The sequence below is a fragment of the Haemaphysalis longicornis genome, unplaced genomic scaffold, assembly GCF_048455015.1.
Source record: "Haemaphysalis longicornis isolate Haplotype H1 unplaced genomic scaffold, Haemaphysalis longicornis Haplotype H1 scaffold_4, whole genome shotgun sequence".
In the NCBI taxonomy this organism is placed as follows: domain Eukaryota; kingdom Metazoa; phylum Arthropoda; class Arachnida; order Ixodida; family Ixodidae; genus Haemaphysalis; species Haemaphysalis longicornis.
In genome coordinates this window covers 91924533-91941142 of record NW_027526361.1, presented here as the reverse complement: position 1 = coordinate 91941142, position 16610 = coordinate 91924533, and the positions used below count along the sequence as shown (strand labels likewise).

Genomic DNA, 16610 nt, shown 5'->3' with positions numbered 1-16610 from the left:
CACACACTTCCCAATAGTCTCAGACCAAGAAAAGATAATGGGTCATAGGCTTGATTGATAGTGGCACCAGTAATAAAACTGCTCAGCTGTTGAGTCTGCAACTCTGCAGCAACTGAATCCTTATACAGGGTCACGTTACCCAACAAACGTGTGCTTCCTCCCTATACAGTGAACTAATAAAATGCAGTGGAATAGGAACTGCTGTTCCGCCCTAATCCACAGACTTAAGTGCTTAGGCAAGCTCTCCTTCACCTCGCTCGCGGTACCTTTAGTTGGTCGTTTTTTAAAAATTGAGACTGTGCAGCATACCCAGCTGGTTGTTTTCAAGTATTCATCCCTCACTTAGGCCCCAACCGATGCAGAAAATGTGTCACTTCTAACCCCTTGCGCCTTCTACAGTAAAGCCCGCCTATATCAAACCCTTGTATAATTATGGTAAAATTTTTTTTTTATATCGAACGCCATTTTGCTCACAATATATTCTCCCACGTGGGATTTTTCGCTCCCCCTTAGGCATGCGGCAGGCTTTCCCGCAATACATCGGCGCGCAGCGGTGGCGCGGGTGTCGCTTGCGACTCCCGCACGAGCTCGGGCGTGTCCAAACTGGCCGTGGCACTTCAAGGCCGCACCACTCGCCGCCCGCATTCGCTCGGTTCTCTGGGTTCGCCGTTATTCGCTTGTATCTATGCTCACTCGAAGACGCCGAGGATTCCGTACCGCTTCCGAGCATGAGCGAAGCCATCGCTGCAGTGGCCCTGCTACGGCGATACTGCAGTGCCATTGCGGGCAGCGGTCTTGTGCTTGTCAACTGTTTAGATACCGTGGTGCAAGCAGTCACTAGCAATGCGTTCTGCTCCAAGAAGCAGGCTACACTCACACAGTTCTTCTGCCCCAATTAATGTTTTCTTTCCGAGAAAGTGTCGTATCAATAGTGAACTGCAGGGTGGTAAGAGCTCGGCGTTAGCTCGTGACTCCGTCGGCAAGATTGCTGTCATGTAAGTTTTTTTTTTTTGCTTCACTTTCTATATCGAATTTTTGATATATCGAACTATTTTACAATCCTCGCGCTGTTCGATATAAGCAGGCCTTACTGTATCACGATATGTCACCGCAAAACAGCAACTGTTGGAAAAGGCTTGGGCTTCGCCAACTAATGTGACTCTGCAAGCTGCGCGGATGTTTGGGGGCTGTTACACACAGTGCTTCGTTGCTCATTTTGAGCTGGTTGGGCAGTTTTCATGGCATGTTCTCAAGTGTGAAAGCAAAGGTGGCAGATGACTTCTGAAAATCCAGTAAAACAGTTTTCTCTCGTATGGCACTGCTGCTCTGTGCTTACACAACTGTACCCACTTTTATGCAGCACACGGGAAGCAGCATGTTTGGGTTCCCTTTGACTGCAGTCAACAGCAACTGGGAGGCTAGTTTGTCTTCATCACGACACTGCTTTGTGCCTTTTGCAGCTGGGGTGAAGCTGAGCGATGGTGCCATGGACGACACTGCTTGACTGCCACTGCCTGAACAATTTACCGCACATTTTAATAGTTTCCTCCATTCAAGACACTCTTGCCAGTTGACAGCAATGGTGGGTTTTGTTTTTTGTTAGCTCACTTGGCTCCATTCTTCCACTCCCTCACTTCATCTGACACGTACTGAAGCAAGTGCGTTCCACCGCTTCAGGCTTCAACAGTGGCTTCTTCACTCATTGGGCCATTTCTTGCTTTGGCACTGAAATCTGCGGTTTAAACAACTCCCAGCACAGGATGTACTATCCCGTCGAGCAGGCCCGAATTCGCTATAAGCAACCAGACAACCTCAAACTACCTGTCCACTTGGCTAGCTTGCTCAGTGTCCAGCTCAAAGCAGAAGCCACTCTCAGATCCGATTGCTTCGATTCGGAGGATTGGAGTGACAGGGTGACTTGCACCTCTTAGAAAGGTTCACGGCAAAAATTGAAATTTCGAAAACATTCGCCCGCCGAAAGATACGAGAAGGAAAAAAAAATAAATCTGCAAATGGTCACAGAACGCATTGAGCCTGCTCGACACAAACGCCAAATAATGAAATTCCGTCTTCCCTCTGATTGACGAAGGGACGTATTTCGAGTTCCTCCTCCACTCCACTCGGCTGGGGGGAGGATTCCACAATGCTTATGCATGGGTAAATCGATTTCAAGAATCTCCTCCACTGGAGGCGCATGTGGTGGAAGGACTCGGAATACCAGGGTAAGTGGCACAGCAAGATTCTTCGAAGCGACCGATTTTTCTTCACGAAGATTGCATTCTCTGAACATTACGGTGGAGGTTGGAAGGAGACAGAAGTACCTACAGCACAACTTCATAATAACGTTTGCCCGCAATTTTCAAGGAGACTCTTATACCCTCCCACATTCACTAGCTGGCACTATTTTTCTTATTGCCACTTATCGTCTGCCCAAAGGGAGCGCGCCAAATTAACAGGTTTACAGGCACAAACTGCAAAATGAAAGCCCATATGGCTCATGTAGTCAGCATGTACTATCGGTGTCAAATGAAATGCGAACATGAAAATACGAACCTGAACGCACAAAATGCGCAATTTCTTTCCATGCAAGCCAAAATGACGCATAGCTTAGTTACAAAAACAAAGTTGGGAAAAGTGGATTTCCAAATATACCAATAGCGTGCCGTTATATGAACTTTACGAACAGTATTTTCCAATGTTGCATGTTCTGGTTCATATTTTCATGTTCGCGTTTCATTTGATGCCGATAGTACGTGTAACATACAACAGCCTCAAACAAACAAGCACCTCTACATTCCAGTAAGTTTCTGCTGGAAAAAAAGGGGGACATTGAAAAAACACACTGGTTAAATGGAATTGTAAAAATGCAAAAAAAAAAAAAAAGCAGCACACCCACACGCTAAATGTATGTAATGCCCTTGCGAGGCGCGCAAGGGCAGTTATGGGGAGTGCACTTTTAGAGGAGTCACATGGCAAAGCATAGTCAAGTGCACTCGCCAATGAGTGCAGTCTTGGCAAAGTGCATTTACGGAACAGGCTCTCACAAAGGTTGCACAGCCTCATAGGCAGTGATTCCAGAAGAAAAAAAAAATTGCACGAGCTCTTTTGTAACTGTTTTAGTTAGCTACTACTGATATAACAGCTATAACAGCAATGCATTGAAGGTAGTTCTCTGCTATCATCATTTCCGCACCTAGCTACCAACGCCAATTATCCCGCCCCATCCCTACAGGTGGCATTTTATTTTAGCCATTGAGCACTACTCCAGGCACATAAGTGCACTCCCCATAAGTGAACTTAGCTTCCATGTTTAACAGGGCTATTATTATAGCCACTCCAAGTACACAGATTCAGTAAGTGAAGCTCTGCTAAATTTGGACATTGCCAGTTCTTGCGAACTTTCTGTAGCTTCATTTTCCGATAAACTCTGCAATCAACCTGTGAATGCAGTATTTTTATCTGAAAGAACTGGGATTTTCAAAGTTTTATGAAAGAATAAGGTACATTATGGTATGTAAATGCCAAAACTCAGCAATTTGATAGTTGCTAACAGAAATTAATTTATTTTACTTCAGTGAATCAAAAGTTAAAGAGGATACCAAAAAAAAAACATTACTTCTCAATTTTACTTTCGATTTGCGAAATTTCTTTAGCTACTTTAACAAGCTTATTTTCTTACAATTTTTCAGTTTCTTTTTGGACTTTAAACGTAACAATCATGTTCAGTGCTAACATTTATGGTTTTTTGCTTTGCAATATTCCAGCTGTCGGCATAGCTTAAAGGGCAGCTGCAGTCTATATAGCTCCGCTAACTAAATGAACCCATGTTTCCCAGCCCCCTTTGTAGGACATCCAACACCAGGTTCACCGAGAAATAACGCAAGCTCGATACTTCACTCCAGCATTTCTTATTTCTGCAGCACTAAAAGGGCATGTCACAGTGCCCCGAAAGAGCTGAGGCCAAATTCGCAACTTTACTCCATTGTTGCAGTCTTCCAGAAAGCCCATGCTGATTGGCTTTCACTTTCCCCCCACAAGATTGGCAGCCAACCAGTAGGATATTTTCGATGCTGATTCTCCTGGATTGGTCTCCCCACCCTCCCATGCCACCCTTTACAAAGCCTTTCCTTGTAAGGTGTTGCCAGCTAGGAGAAGGTGCAGAAAAAACAGGCAAGTGGCTACTAAACAAGCCGACACCTGTTCTGTCCCTCAGCACAGCCGTTTGCGCTAATGACCTCAGAATTTTTGCGCAGGCTGCCTGCGCAGGCTGCCTGCGCAGGCAGGCGCAGGCATCTCACAATCTTAGCGCGTCGGGAAGTGTCCAGGATGGAGGTACCCGTTTTTGTGCCTCTGGCATTTTCTGCATTAAAGGGACTCTGAAGGCAACTAGCAAGTTGGGCACAGACAAAAGTTGCTTTCATTGCGGAAGAATTGCCAATTTAAAAACGCATTTCATCCTATGCACCATTTCATGACGTTTTGCGCGACGTAAATGGAGGCCAGAAGCAAGCGAGACATTGGTGTGGTCTATCAGGAAAGCCTAAACCTACCAAGCGAAGAACCGTTGCAGCCACAGAGCCACTAGTTGCACTCTCGGTGCACACGACAAAACAACTTGCCCGCCCTACATGCCCGCAGGCCACCGCTTTGTGTGCGCCAACCTTTGTGCCGCATGGGAGGTGCTATCGTGGTTAAACAATGTAAATGCGCCGCGCAGCCTTTTACTCTACCTACAAAATGTCCAGCAGACAGTGCAACCGCAGCAAGAACGAAATCAGTCGTACTCTCATGCTTCGCACTCTTGTTATGGATAGTCCAATTTTAGTCGCTCCGATGCACTTCTATCTATCTATCTATTTAACCAACTTTGGTTTTGTCTTCAGTGTCTCTTTAATACACAACTGCTGCTGCACAAGTGGCATGCTTGTATATTAGACACCAATCTACTGAAATAGGCCAACTTCCTTTTACATTTTGGTATCTCTCTAATGGTCTGTCAATCTAATGCTTCATAAGGTGTTGAACATAGCTATGTTGACCCCACTAGCAAAATAAAATGAGCAAGGCCTCATCTAAAACAGCCTTTAGAAATACTTACTTGGTGCTTTATAAAAAGTGGGACATGCTTATAACAAATGAAGTACACTTTACAAATGCCTGCGCAGTGGCAACTATGCCAGGCTTAGGGGAGAGAGGAATTGGCTGTAAATACAAATTCATCTATTTCTAGTGCTGCAGCTGAGACATGCAGACATTGGCACGCTAAGCACGATACCAAGATAAAAATGCTGCTGTTGCATATAAATGCGAAAATTTACTGCTCACTGCCTGTAGAGGGGTCAGTCCATGCCGCTAACCCCTACAGTAACAGGGATTGGTACAGCCGTTGCAATAGTGCTTAATGCACTAGGTATTTCTGAGCAATACGTCCTTCAGTACGTTCTTTCTTTGTTGCCAGTGGTAGCAGCTTTCAAATAAACTCTGCGCGCCCCAGTACGGACCCGGGGAGGACAATAACCGCGGCCTGCTAACCGAGTGCGGTGCTCACTACATAGAGGTCCTTTCCTTAGTAGAATAAATTTTCAATGCTCTTACGAGCATGGCTTTCAAGCAAAACAACTGGAAAACGAGCCCCTTGAAACGAAGAAAGGCTTGTTGTGAGCAATAAGTCCCAGCAACAGAGAGCCATTATTCCCCGAAGATATCCTTGTTCATATCCGGCACTTGAGAAGCTCTGAAAGACTCGTCCAGGCATTAGTCGTGTCGAGAATCTGCTATGTGACGCTCTATGCACTACTAAACAAGGCAGGGAAGAACAAGTTAGATACGCTCTTGCGAAAGGCGTATAAACAAGCCCTGGGTTTGCCTCCCTACACCTCCACGGATCATCTCCTCAAGCTTGGGGAGCACAATACTGTGGACGAGCTGATTGAGGGTCACCTGCTCAGTCAGCGCTACCGGCTAACAGGGACGGATGCAGGCAGGGCCCTTCTGCTAACACTGGGCATAAAATAAACATCCCTGATCGCCCTCTTGAAACCACAGTAGACATCCCTCGCGAACTACGCCAAAACATCAGTGGCCCCGTTGCCCAGAAACATGCACCCACAGTTCCACGAGGGTCGGAGAGAGGCGAGAGTTAGAGCCCTGAAGAAAAACTACGGCTCAAACGATACGGTTTATTATACGGACGCCGCAGATTATGCAAGACGAGGAACCATGGTAGCGACTGTGACGAAGAAGGATAGCCACACCACGAGCATCTCTCTCAACAAAGTCTCGAGGCTACAGGCCGAAGAGGTAGCTATTGTGCTGGCAATAACGCAGACCCCAGCGGAAGTGATAATCACGGATTCACAGTCAGCAAGTAGGAGCTACCTCCAAGGCCGCATCTTGTGCATCGCCATGAAGATCCTCGGCCAGAACCCTCCGAAGAAAAGGGTGTCGATTGTCTGGACACCAGCTCACGCTTCCCTCTGCGGTAATGTCTTTGCTCATGAGACTGCTCGAGGTCTAACCAGCCGAGCACCGCGAGAAAGTTGGCTAGAGACAGCAATCCCCATAACTTCATACCAGGAGGTGACGCAATTCTACAGGCCCACCAGGCTTATGCTACCCGCTGGCCACCCCTCCCTCAGCAAGGCAGAGGAGCGCTCCGGGCGTCTCCTCTAAACCAACACGTTCCCCCACTTGACCAAACTCCACTTATTATGAGGCGATGCGTTTGCTGCATGCATCTTGCCCAATCTCAAATGGTTTCTTTACAAGGTCCTCTGCCCTGAAACTCATCTTTTTTTTCATCCAAATTTGATGAGTGATATCGCCACAGTGTAGGACTTCCAAACCATGAAGGCAGTACCTATTCGGTAACAAAAACAATGTCTGTTCCTTCACCGCAGTCGAGACTTGTTTCGCTTGCAAGGTTTACGAGTTGAGCCAAGTCCCGCCATGCATTGGAAGAAGCAACCCCCGCCGAATTGAGAAGGCGGCGTAGTTCAAGCGAAACTAATATTCGTTGAGCCTTCCGCATTTTCTTTTGCTTTGAAATATACAAAGCTCACCCCCTACATTAGAAGTGACAAATATTTTTCTTCGAAGTCAACTCACCCAGAATACAAACAAAAATAAGTCAGATGCAGAATGCATCTTGACAACTATGGTTTAAGCTTCCAGCACATGTACCATGATGTTTGTTATCCAAAATACTTTGAGTATCTCCGCACAGCAATGTGCCATGTCCGCACACGCATCTGTTCGTTCTCGAGGCCCAAGCACGCGTTTGCTCAACCAACACTATAGTTTGCTGTTATAGTTGACTTTCGGTAGTTTAACTTCGGCTAATCCTTTCGCTATATCCAGCTGCACTGTATAGGCGACAGCAAAGCCCTATGCCCACACATCAATCTGCCCCTTGTCGGCTCAAAGTCTGTGGGCTCACAAAGGTGGTATTAACAAGAACAGACTGCATTTATGCATTTTTTGTGCTTGTTTGCACCTTGTAATTCTGACTCTAAATGACTTACCAAAAATATTTTAAATACTCCTGCCCAACTGAGTGCAATAGGCACTTCGCTTAAAAACTTAATTCGGCTCAAAGTAAATCCAAAAGGTTGCGTCAAATCCTGAAAAATAAAAACATTAAAATCCAACTCAGTGCAGCCTTAAGCGGCTAAGTTGCCTTTCCAAATTTTTCAAATTTCAAAAGCTTATCTCAGCTTTGGGCTCGAATCCAGGCCTGATCCAGTTGGGAGCAATGGTTTTAAAACAATTAAGTTTGTTTAGACTTCAGCTTCATTTCAACTTCAGCATAACAGCTCTCTCTCTCTCTCTCAAAAAAAAAAAAAAAAACTGCATGGAAATTATTTTTACAGCATTCAGACACATGACATAATTCTTGCAACTAATGCAAGTGGAAAAGCAGTATGGGACAACAACCTTCCTTCTCTAGTGCACCTTCCATTTGTTCCCAACCTTGCAGAGATGACCAAAAGCCGTTTTCGACCAGCTTCAAGTTTTGTTCTGTGCCTTTAGCTGACAAATCAGTTTTGAGTTATGCAAATGACATTTTCTTCAGCGATTCGCTGGACGTGGCTCACGTGATACATCGCCGCAGTGGCCGCACTTGATGCAGGTTTATTTTCAATTTCACAGTTGTTTTTGGGCCACACTTAAAATTTCTGCCACACCTTACAGGAGTAGTGACACGAAATTCTCGTGGCAAGTTTTTTTTTCGCTGCTATGGGTGCCTACCAGCCCATGAATCACAGAATTGCACATTAGACTGTCGCTAGCAGTGTAAATAATTATTTACAGTCTCGCTTATTTGTGCCAGTCTCAGTTTTGAATAAATGAACACCGAGGCAGCTGCCGTGACAGGAGGGCGCATGTGACATCACCCCTCTCATCGCACCGCTGCCAGTCAGTCAGATGTCAGTCCCGAAACCGTGACATGTACACGGCAAAACAGCACGCGCCAACCGCAACTAGCGTGTTAGCCAAGTCATGGAAGCCCTAAACTAGCATGTTAGCCAGGTCATAGGAGCCCTAACGTCGGCAGTTTCAGACCGGGAAGAGTAGATGGTGTCTTTCTGATGCCAATTGCGAGAGGGTGCCTATTCTGAGCTTTCTCGTGCAGGCAACGATTAAAATGGATTTAAAATATGTTATACTAACGCTTACTGTAGAAACTTGCTGGGAGATATCTCCATATACAAACAAAGCATTTACATAGTTATCCCGGCTTTGAAATTTCACGATACTCCTTCAAAACTTGTTTAAAACATTTTTCCGTCTGTCAGAAATGTTAACACTGCTTCCTTGATAATCTTGTCATTTGAGGTATACCTAGAAATTAGGGTGCATTATTTTACTAAATTACAATGCTCCACAGCATTCCTTGCTGCCTGAGCACTGTCGTGACGAACAGCGCATTTTTTTTTTTGGTGCAAGAGCGGTACCCTACCTTTGTAGTGCCAGCGTGCCAAATACTGATGCTTTCATAAAAAAATTTCTTACTCCGAAATCTACCATTACCTGCAGACTATGTAGACGTTATGACTGCTTCTAGATGACACAGCCACCATTCAGTCAACTGTGTTAATTAACAAGCACCACGCAAATGCAAAACCTGCCTCTCGTGGTCAGTATTTGTATGCCAGCAGTTGGCACTAACATTGCGGGCAGCGGAGCTGTAATAGCTCATCCCCACTAAGCCAACATCGTGACCTGTGCTTCAGAAGATGGGAATCTCGCAGTTCAGGAAGTGCACTTCGCAAAGCTGGACAAGACATACTCTGACGTTTTTGTACTGCGTATTTCTTGCTTCCTCTTGCAACTATACTGACATGCTCCTGTCGTGTAAATAAGAATTAGAAAAGAAATCGTAAATATTGAAGAAAGCTGTTTACCCTTCACAGCTATTTGCAACTGTAACAAACAAAAGTTATAGCAGCATGACCAGTGCAGTCAATTTTGTAGCAGTCCACGAGAAAATGGTTTGGAACACGCTTTCTGGTAATCTAAAAAAAAAATTGAGTTAGTAGTCAAGATAAACACAAGCAAACCGTAGCTTTTTTTTTTTCCAAGTTCAGTTTTAACATAAATGTCCTAGTTGGTCAGTTTAAGTTTAGACTGCCAATTGTAGCTAGATAAAAGTGAAAGCAGCTACATAACAAACAGTGATATAAACTGAAGTAGGATATTTAATACAGGCACTGACAAGTTGGCAAAAACATGCAGGACCTCGGAGGAACCCTGTCCCTCCTTACTGAAGGCGGGTGAAGCGCCTTGCCGTGGAGTCCAATGCATTATCATTAGCATTATCATTAGGGCTTCCAGGAGAAAAATTAGCCATGATTAAGATACTCCCTAATGCGAAATTTGAGCACAGCGAGCCTCGCAGCAAGTGTGCACAGCTGCTGGTTCGGCGGCGCATACCTCTGAGCTCTGGTGTTATCAGCGCTGTACCTCTGCTCAGGCAGCACTTCCTTCGTGTTGCGAAGTGAGGGCGTTATCGGCGATTGCACAAATGCACCCGCTATTTTGGCGCCATCTCGTAGTGCATCGCTGCAGCGGAATGTATCTCACGCGGCGCCCTCGGCACGCCACCCTCCCTTTCACACTTCCACCATACTCTCCTCCCACCCACACTTTCCTTCCCGCACTATCTGTGGCGTCCTTGTTCTTGCGCTTACAATGAGGCCGACGGCGAGGGATGCCGCAAAAACACAGGAGCAGGCATTTAAGAGCTGCACTGTGAAATGTGCTACTTGAGCGAAGAGAAAGCTGGCAGTGTCGGTGCATCCCCCTTTGGCGCAGCCCGTGGTAAAGTTCAAGCACGGAAACATGCCGCCAGGCTTCACAGCAATAAAGATATTTTGAGCCTGTGCAGCATAAGACAGGCCATTCAATTATCCTACGGCATCCCTTACGACCCTGCTGCCAGTCTTTCCCACTTTGTTAATGACTGAAGGTTATTAGCTGTGACACAGGTAGCATCTCCTGAAGCTTTATTGCCAAGATAAGTAGCTGGTTTGAAAAATTAATTAAATTAAAAACGCAGTGTCGGCCTACACGCTTTCTTAAGACATTGTCGCGCTATGTGCACTGTTAATTTCGAAACTATGCACCAATTGGACTAGCTTATTTAGGAATGAAACTGGAAAACGTCCACCTGCATGGCAGTCCACTATAGCTGGCAAGCCAGGTTTTACACCTCAAAAATTCTTTAATACAGGGGTTGGCAACACTTTGATGTGGAGGGCCGAGTAGCGTGAAGCTGACATGGAGGATGGCCGGGTGGCAAATCAAGTGCGCAGGCAAGGGGTGGGGGAGAGATTTTTGACGCAAAGAGAAAAAATTCAGCGAATTGACAATATTTCACACAGTAATCTGGCAAAGTGTGAAGATGGGGGACAATGCCAACTGTAAGCAATTCTCTGTTCCCGTCTCCCGTCTAACCCCACTTGAGGCCATGACTGGTGCGCCAGTGTGGTGGTTCTGACGACATGCGGGAGGCTGCATAATACTGCCCTGCGGGCTGCAGGTTGCCAACCCCTGCTTTAGAGCAAGAGCTCTTAGCTTGAAGACCCATAGCAATTTTATGCCCTTGTGAATCGTTAAAAAAAAAAAAAAAGCATTTGCGTCAGTTTGTCAAAGTGAAATTGGCTATGCAACACATTATTTTCGTTGCATTTGGCAGTGTTGAATTCGGAAAGAAAAAAAAAAAAGGAAGTGTACCACGTCAATGTCATGCAACTTCAGTATCAGCACACAACCCTACTTCGTAGCACTCCATGAGGGAGGACACGCAATGAGTTCACTGGCGTACACCCCCCCCCCCCCCCCATACCTTCGTAATTTTTGGGGTGGGAGGGGGGTTCAAAGCTGGATTATAACCACAAGTAATCTTTGTTTTAGGATTTGTTCTTCTCATATTTATTTTATTATTATTTGGTAGTTTTTGTTGTTTTCTCCATTTTTTATGTGCCACTATTTCCCCCCCATGAAGCAACATCCTACATATGCCACTGCGCACGTTGCATATACCAGCATCACAAGACGGCATCATCCATACCACGCAACACAGGTGCGCACCGCACCCCCACTGCCGCACTAAATGCAAAATAATTAGTTTTCATCTCCAGCCCATCAGTGATGGGACAGGCCGCAGAGGTCACCGTGGCCCCATGGATAGGTTGCCCAGAATCTACGCGACAGGGCACCTACCCCCAACCTTTGAAATTTGCACCACAGGACAAAAGCCCCGAATAAGAAGAATACGCAAGATATTCCCATTTCCACATGCAACCAGAGAAAAAATTGAAAGCTACGCTCTCCCAAGGTTGGCCCAGTCTTTTGGAAAGGCCCCGAAACAACACGCACTGGCTCATCACAGAAAAGCCAGAACAACTGAGCTGGCCTGCGAAGGTATGCATTCCAGGAAGCACCCCCCAACCATCAATGTTTTCGCAGTCGTGCTTTTAAATACTGGTGCAGTCACAACACGAAGTAGCACGCATAACCGCACAAGAGTGCACACAAAAGGGCACTTGAACGCGGGTACAACGGTGTGATGTTAAGTTCTCTTCCCACCTTTGAACGGATAACTCACACGGCCCTTTCACACACACAGAATAGAAGACAAATCTCAATGACTGCAAGCATTCATTCATATTCCAAAGTATGCACCTCTTTCGACTAGACCCACTAGATCAGCTTTCAGAGCACCAGCGCTCCTCCCTCTCATAGTTTAATGCCGCCGACAGAAACCAATGGTGGAAACAAGTCACATGACATTTGTTTACGCTGGAAACCCATGGCGCTGACATTTTGGTGCTGCTGTATTGTTGTGTTCATGCGTTCTTCGATAAATCAGTTTTTGGAGGGCAGTGCGGCTGTATGGCACGTTGAACAGTTTTAAAGCTCCAGACAGAGTAGCCATGCCATGGTGCTCTGTACTGGGCCGTTACAACTGCTGGCCGGAAGGTGGAAAACTCCTGCTTCGCTTCCTGCCGAGAAAGAGCAGTAGCCTGGCGTAACCTACAGCCACTGGATAGGCGTAGCTTATTTAGTGGCTCCAGCACAACCTAGAGCCACTAGAGCTGCACTAGCGTAACTGAGCCTGACTCAGTCACATCGGCATGCTATCTCGAAATCTTCAAAAAGTAAACACAGCTGTCATGGTTGCCAAGTGGTGCCCGGACAAATGCCGCCCGCCAAAATCGCCCGCGATGGGGCGCATAAAGCTGGCCACCCTGGTGACTGGCACCAAAATGGCCGCCGGCATGCATGAGTGTCGTTGCTCAAGCGTAGCTTATGTAGTGGCTCTATTTTCGACCAAACAGCGTATCATGCGCCCAAGCGAGGACTTCCCCAGAAACAGGGGATAACCAAGGTCAGCCACATAAAAAGAGCCAGCCACACCTCTCCATGCAGCCACGCAGCATTTTGGTGTCCTAAGCCCCTTTGTTCATGCAGTGCCCCATGCTGACTTGGCCAGCCAAAGGTCATATGACAGCAGAGCATTCACATAATTCGATAGCGGAGCTAGGGTGTAAATGAACGAGCCTAACATAGCTTTCCCAAATGATGCCACAGGTACTGAAATATTCCCCTAAAATTTTGTGCTCCGTTTATGTTCACAAGCACATTATAAGGGAGCTCTGCCTTGAGTTGTGGCAATCTAAGCTGCATGCACCTTAAAGTGCCCATTGCAATAAAAGCACAATGTAATCTTGTTTCTAAATATATCAAACTTGCTGATTAGATCAAGATGTTAGCGTTTTTCTCCTACTATTCAATAAATTTGACAATATGATGGAAATGCACAAGGAGAATTTATGGTATAGGTTGCCCTGTATGGACCTTCAGAACATGAAGACGTAAAAATGTCGAATGCCCATAGGTCACGAACTTGGTTTTGTACACAGGTTTGGCTTCACTCGTAGTTATGAAACTCCACAAATTTGTTTTGGAGCTTGCCAAAGTACAGAGTACACAGTATTAAAGTGCTTCTCTCGTAAATGCCCCCTGAGGCACCTCCCTGTAGTAACAGAGGTGGGACGTACCACCAACTTGGCCTGTTCAACTCAATGTTATCCACCACTGCAGCAAGATTAAGAGATTTTTCAATGGTTCAGCACAATGTGCAAGAGACACTGTAATACAGCAAAACAATTTATCCTAAAACGGTTCAGTAGTAGCAATAACTACAATGAGCAGCACACAGGCCCATTAGAGTCGTCGAATACTGTGTTCTTGCACTGGAACGACGTGCATGATGCCTTACTCACTACAAGGACCACAAAATGAGCCCATGCGTTTGAAAGCTTTCACACTGACAATGAACGGATGGCCGATAACCCGGTTTGACTTCGCACAACATACAGCACGACATGGAAATGGTCACGCGCGTTTACACAAGCCTCACCTCTCGTATCAACCACGTTTTTTTTTTTTTTGTTAACATTACAAACTCCCGAGTGCACTTCTCCACGGGGTGTTATTTAGCTGGAATAATGCATCTAGAAAGTCAAAGGAGTATTGTGCAAACTATTCACGCAAACTTTAGAGCATACTCGTGCAATATAACGCAAAATGTTGAGACCCCCTTACACAGGGAACCCACACAAGAATGCCGAATCCATTCTTCGTTTCCTTTGAATATACTATATGGTGTTACTACATGTTCCTTAAAATTATAATCAAGTGAAGGCCTCTCTGACCGTTAGATATCATTGCAAGCCCATAAATGCCATAGAGGCTTCAAGCCAGTCATTTCCGATGTCCCTTGAGAATACAGACAAGCATCAGACAGTTGGGGACGAATGTTAATCCAAGCTTGGTACATTTTTTTAGAAATACAGCCCCAGCGAATCGATTGCCATTAAGCTTTAACTAACAACATGGAAAGAATAATTTACAAATTTTTAAACCCTTTCATGCTTACAAGCCATCACCAGCATGTAATTCAAGTTCTGCACAAGTGCATGAAGCTATTTTTTCCCCTTCACATTACAAATTACATGGTAGTACGATCTAGAAGTTGCAAGGCCAGCAATGGCATTTCTGGTATCAAATTTTAAGAAGAGCTGCAAAAGCAGTCGTTTCTGTTATATTTTTACAGACTTGTATGATTCTCGCCCTTTCGATAACTGCACAATGGTTACATAGTCTCTTGTCCAATTTCACAGACTCGACCACCCCAGTCACGTGCTCAAGATATACCACACCATACCCCACTCCCACGACAATGTAAAATGTGCATATTGACGTAAACGATACATTCAATTAATCTTGCAGACCGCCGCCATCTTCCAAAGCAGCCTGCATGCCACGCACGACCGGCCCCAAAACCCCGACCACTTCATTTCAGTCAACGCGGAGCCATCGGCCAATTCTAGCATCAGAGCGCCAGCCATGGCGGCAAGCCATGACGATACTCTCAAAGGAGACTGCACGCTCCAAAGGCAAAAGCTGGGCCGACCCTTTTTAACCAACAAATTAACATTCAGGAAAGGCTTCTCTGTTGTGCGCACAGCACACAACAGAAATGTGGGGTCTTTCAGGCATAACGTGAGAAATTTTCAAAAACAGTTACTGTCCAGTCAGTTAATTGATGCAGATACACCAATTCGAGACACCTGCCAAGGCTACGTTCATTTATCCCGGAGGCTGACAGTTCACTGCTGAAACAGTGTCAGCACTAAATTCACTTTTACATTCCCCACCCAGATCTCGCAGTGCTTTCTGAAAGCACAGCTCGTTCCACTTCAAATATGCAGATGACTACCGTGAGAATTCCCTTCACTCGAGAGAAGGCAGCGCCCACATGCACCGACCCGGTAGCATCATCGAAAGCGCTTGGGTTGTTCAACATACGAGCTTCCCAGTAATGCCCCACAAAAGTAACACACGGTGCAAGACTGCGGCTGTTACAAAATAAACGAGAGACCCCCCATCATCCCAGATCCCAGCTCTGACAGCACGAACACCCAGTGACAAGCAAGGCAGCATATCTTACCGCACAGATCTATATCGCCACACGCGCGCCAAGGACCGGTGCGTGATCCCTAGTGCAAGACGAGCCGGCTATGCGTAGCTCGCACGCAGCCGAGACGACTCAAAATGGAGAGCAGCAGCTGGGTCGGGGGCACAGCAGATGCTTAGCTCCTGCCTGAGAAAAAGAAGCGGCTGTTAACGCGCTGCATCGCAGGGCCAAGCGCAGGCCCTAAGGGTCAGCCGGCTCCCAGCGGGGAGCCCCCCCAAGCAAGAACACACGGGAAAGCCACATGTTGACCTGCATGTAATGACTTTTAGTACAATGGCTGGCTCCGTAAGAACAGTGTCAAACAAGGAGCGGTGGCAACATTGGTTGGATGATGCACAAGGTCCCTCAAAGTGTCCTGGCGTGGAGGCTACTCAGTACGGACTGCGGTGGTTCCAGCCTCCGCCGTACTGGGGAGGGTAGCCCAGGTAGCCCGTGTCGTACCCTAAATAGCTGGCGTACTGGTCGTGCGGCCCGTCCTGCCACGGCGGTGGGAACGGGCGCTCCAGCACCTGCTCCCTGCGGAAGCGCTCCACCTCCTCTTCCAGCTTCCGGCGCTCCTCGTTCAGAACCTTCTCCAGCTCTTCCCGTTTGTCCTTCTCAAAGTCCAGGAAGCGCTTCCAGCGCTCAGCCACCCTGTGCTCCTGGGTGCCTGGCCGGGCAAAACGTGGTCCCAGTTCCCGCTCGCGCGCATAGCCGCGCCCCCGCCTAGACACTGATCGCTCTGGCAGGCCCAAGACCCAGTCCCGGTACTCCAGCGGTTCAGCCCACACTGGTCTTGGCTCACTGGTGAGCAGGAAGCAGCCCTCGAGGCACCGCTTCAGGGCAGCCTGGGCAGCGGGCTTGCGCGCAAATTCCACAATCCCCTCGCCTACCGAGCGGCCCCTGTCGTCCACGATGACGACGGCCCGCTCCACTTCGCCGAAAAGGGAGAAAGCACTCTCCAGCAGTTCGTTGGAAACCCAGGGTCCGAGGTTGCGCACACTGAGGCAGGTGCCCTGGGTGGCAAAGCGCACCTGAATGCGGCGCCCTTCGACGGGCGCATCGTCTAAGGCCGCCTTGG

General features: G+C 46.9%; 1 protein-coding gene across 5 annotated transcripts in view; it reads right to left on the bottom strand.

Moving 5' to 3' along the window:
• The window catches only part of LOC144179066 (uncharacterized), a 58655-nt gene that overhangs the window by 35740 nt on the left and 6305 nt on the right, over positions 1-16610 (bottom strand). For 3 of the 5 annotated variants that reach the window (XR_013324138.1, XM_077707263.1, XM_077707264.1), the window contains one exon: positions 15524-15676. The exons of the other annotated variants lie outside the window; for them this stretch is intronic. The gene's annotated coding sequence lies outside the window, so the exon portion shown is untranslated. The remainder of the gene's footprint in view (positions 1-15523; positions 15677-16610) is intronic. 5 annotated transcript variants of the gene reach the window in all.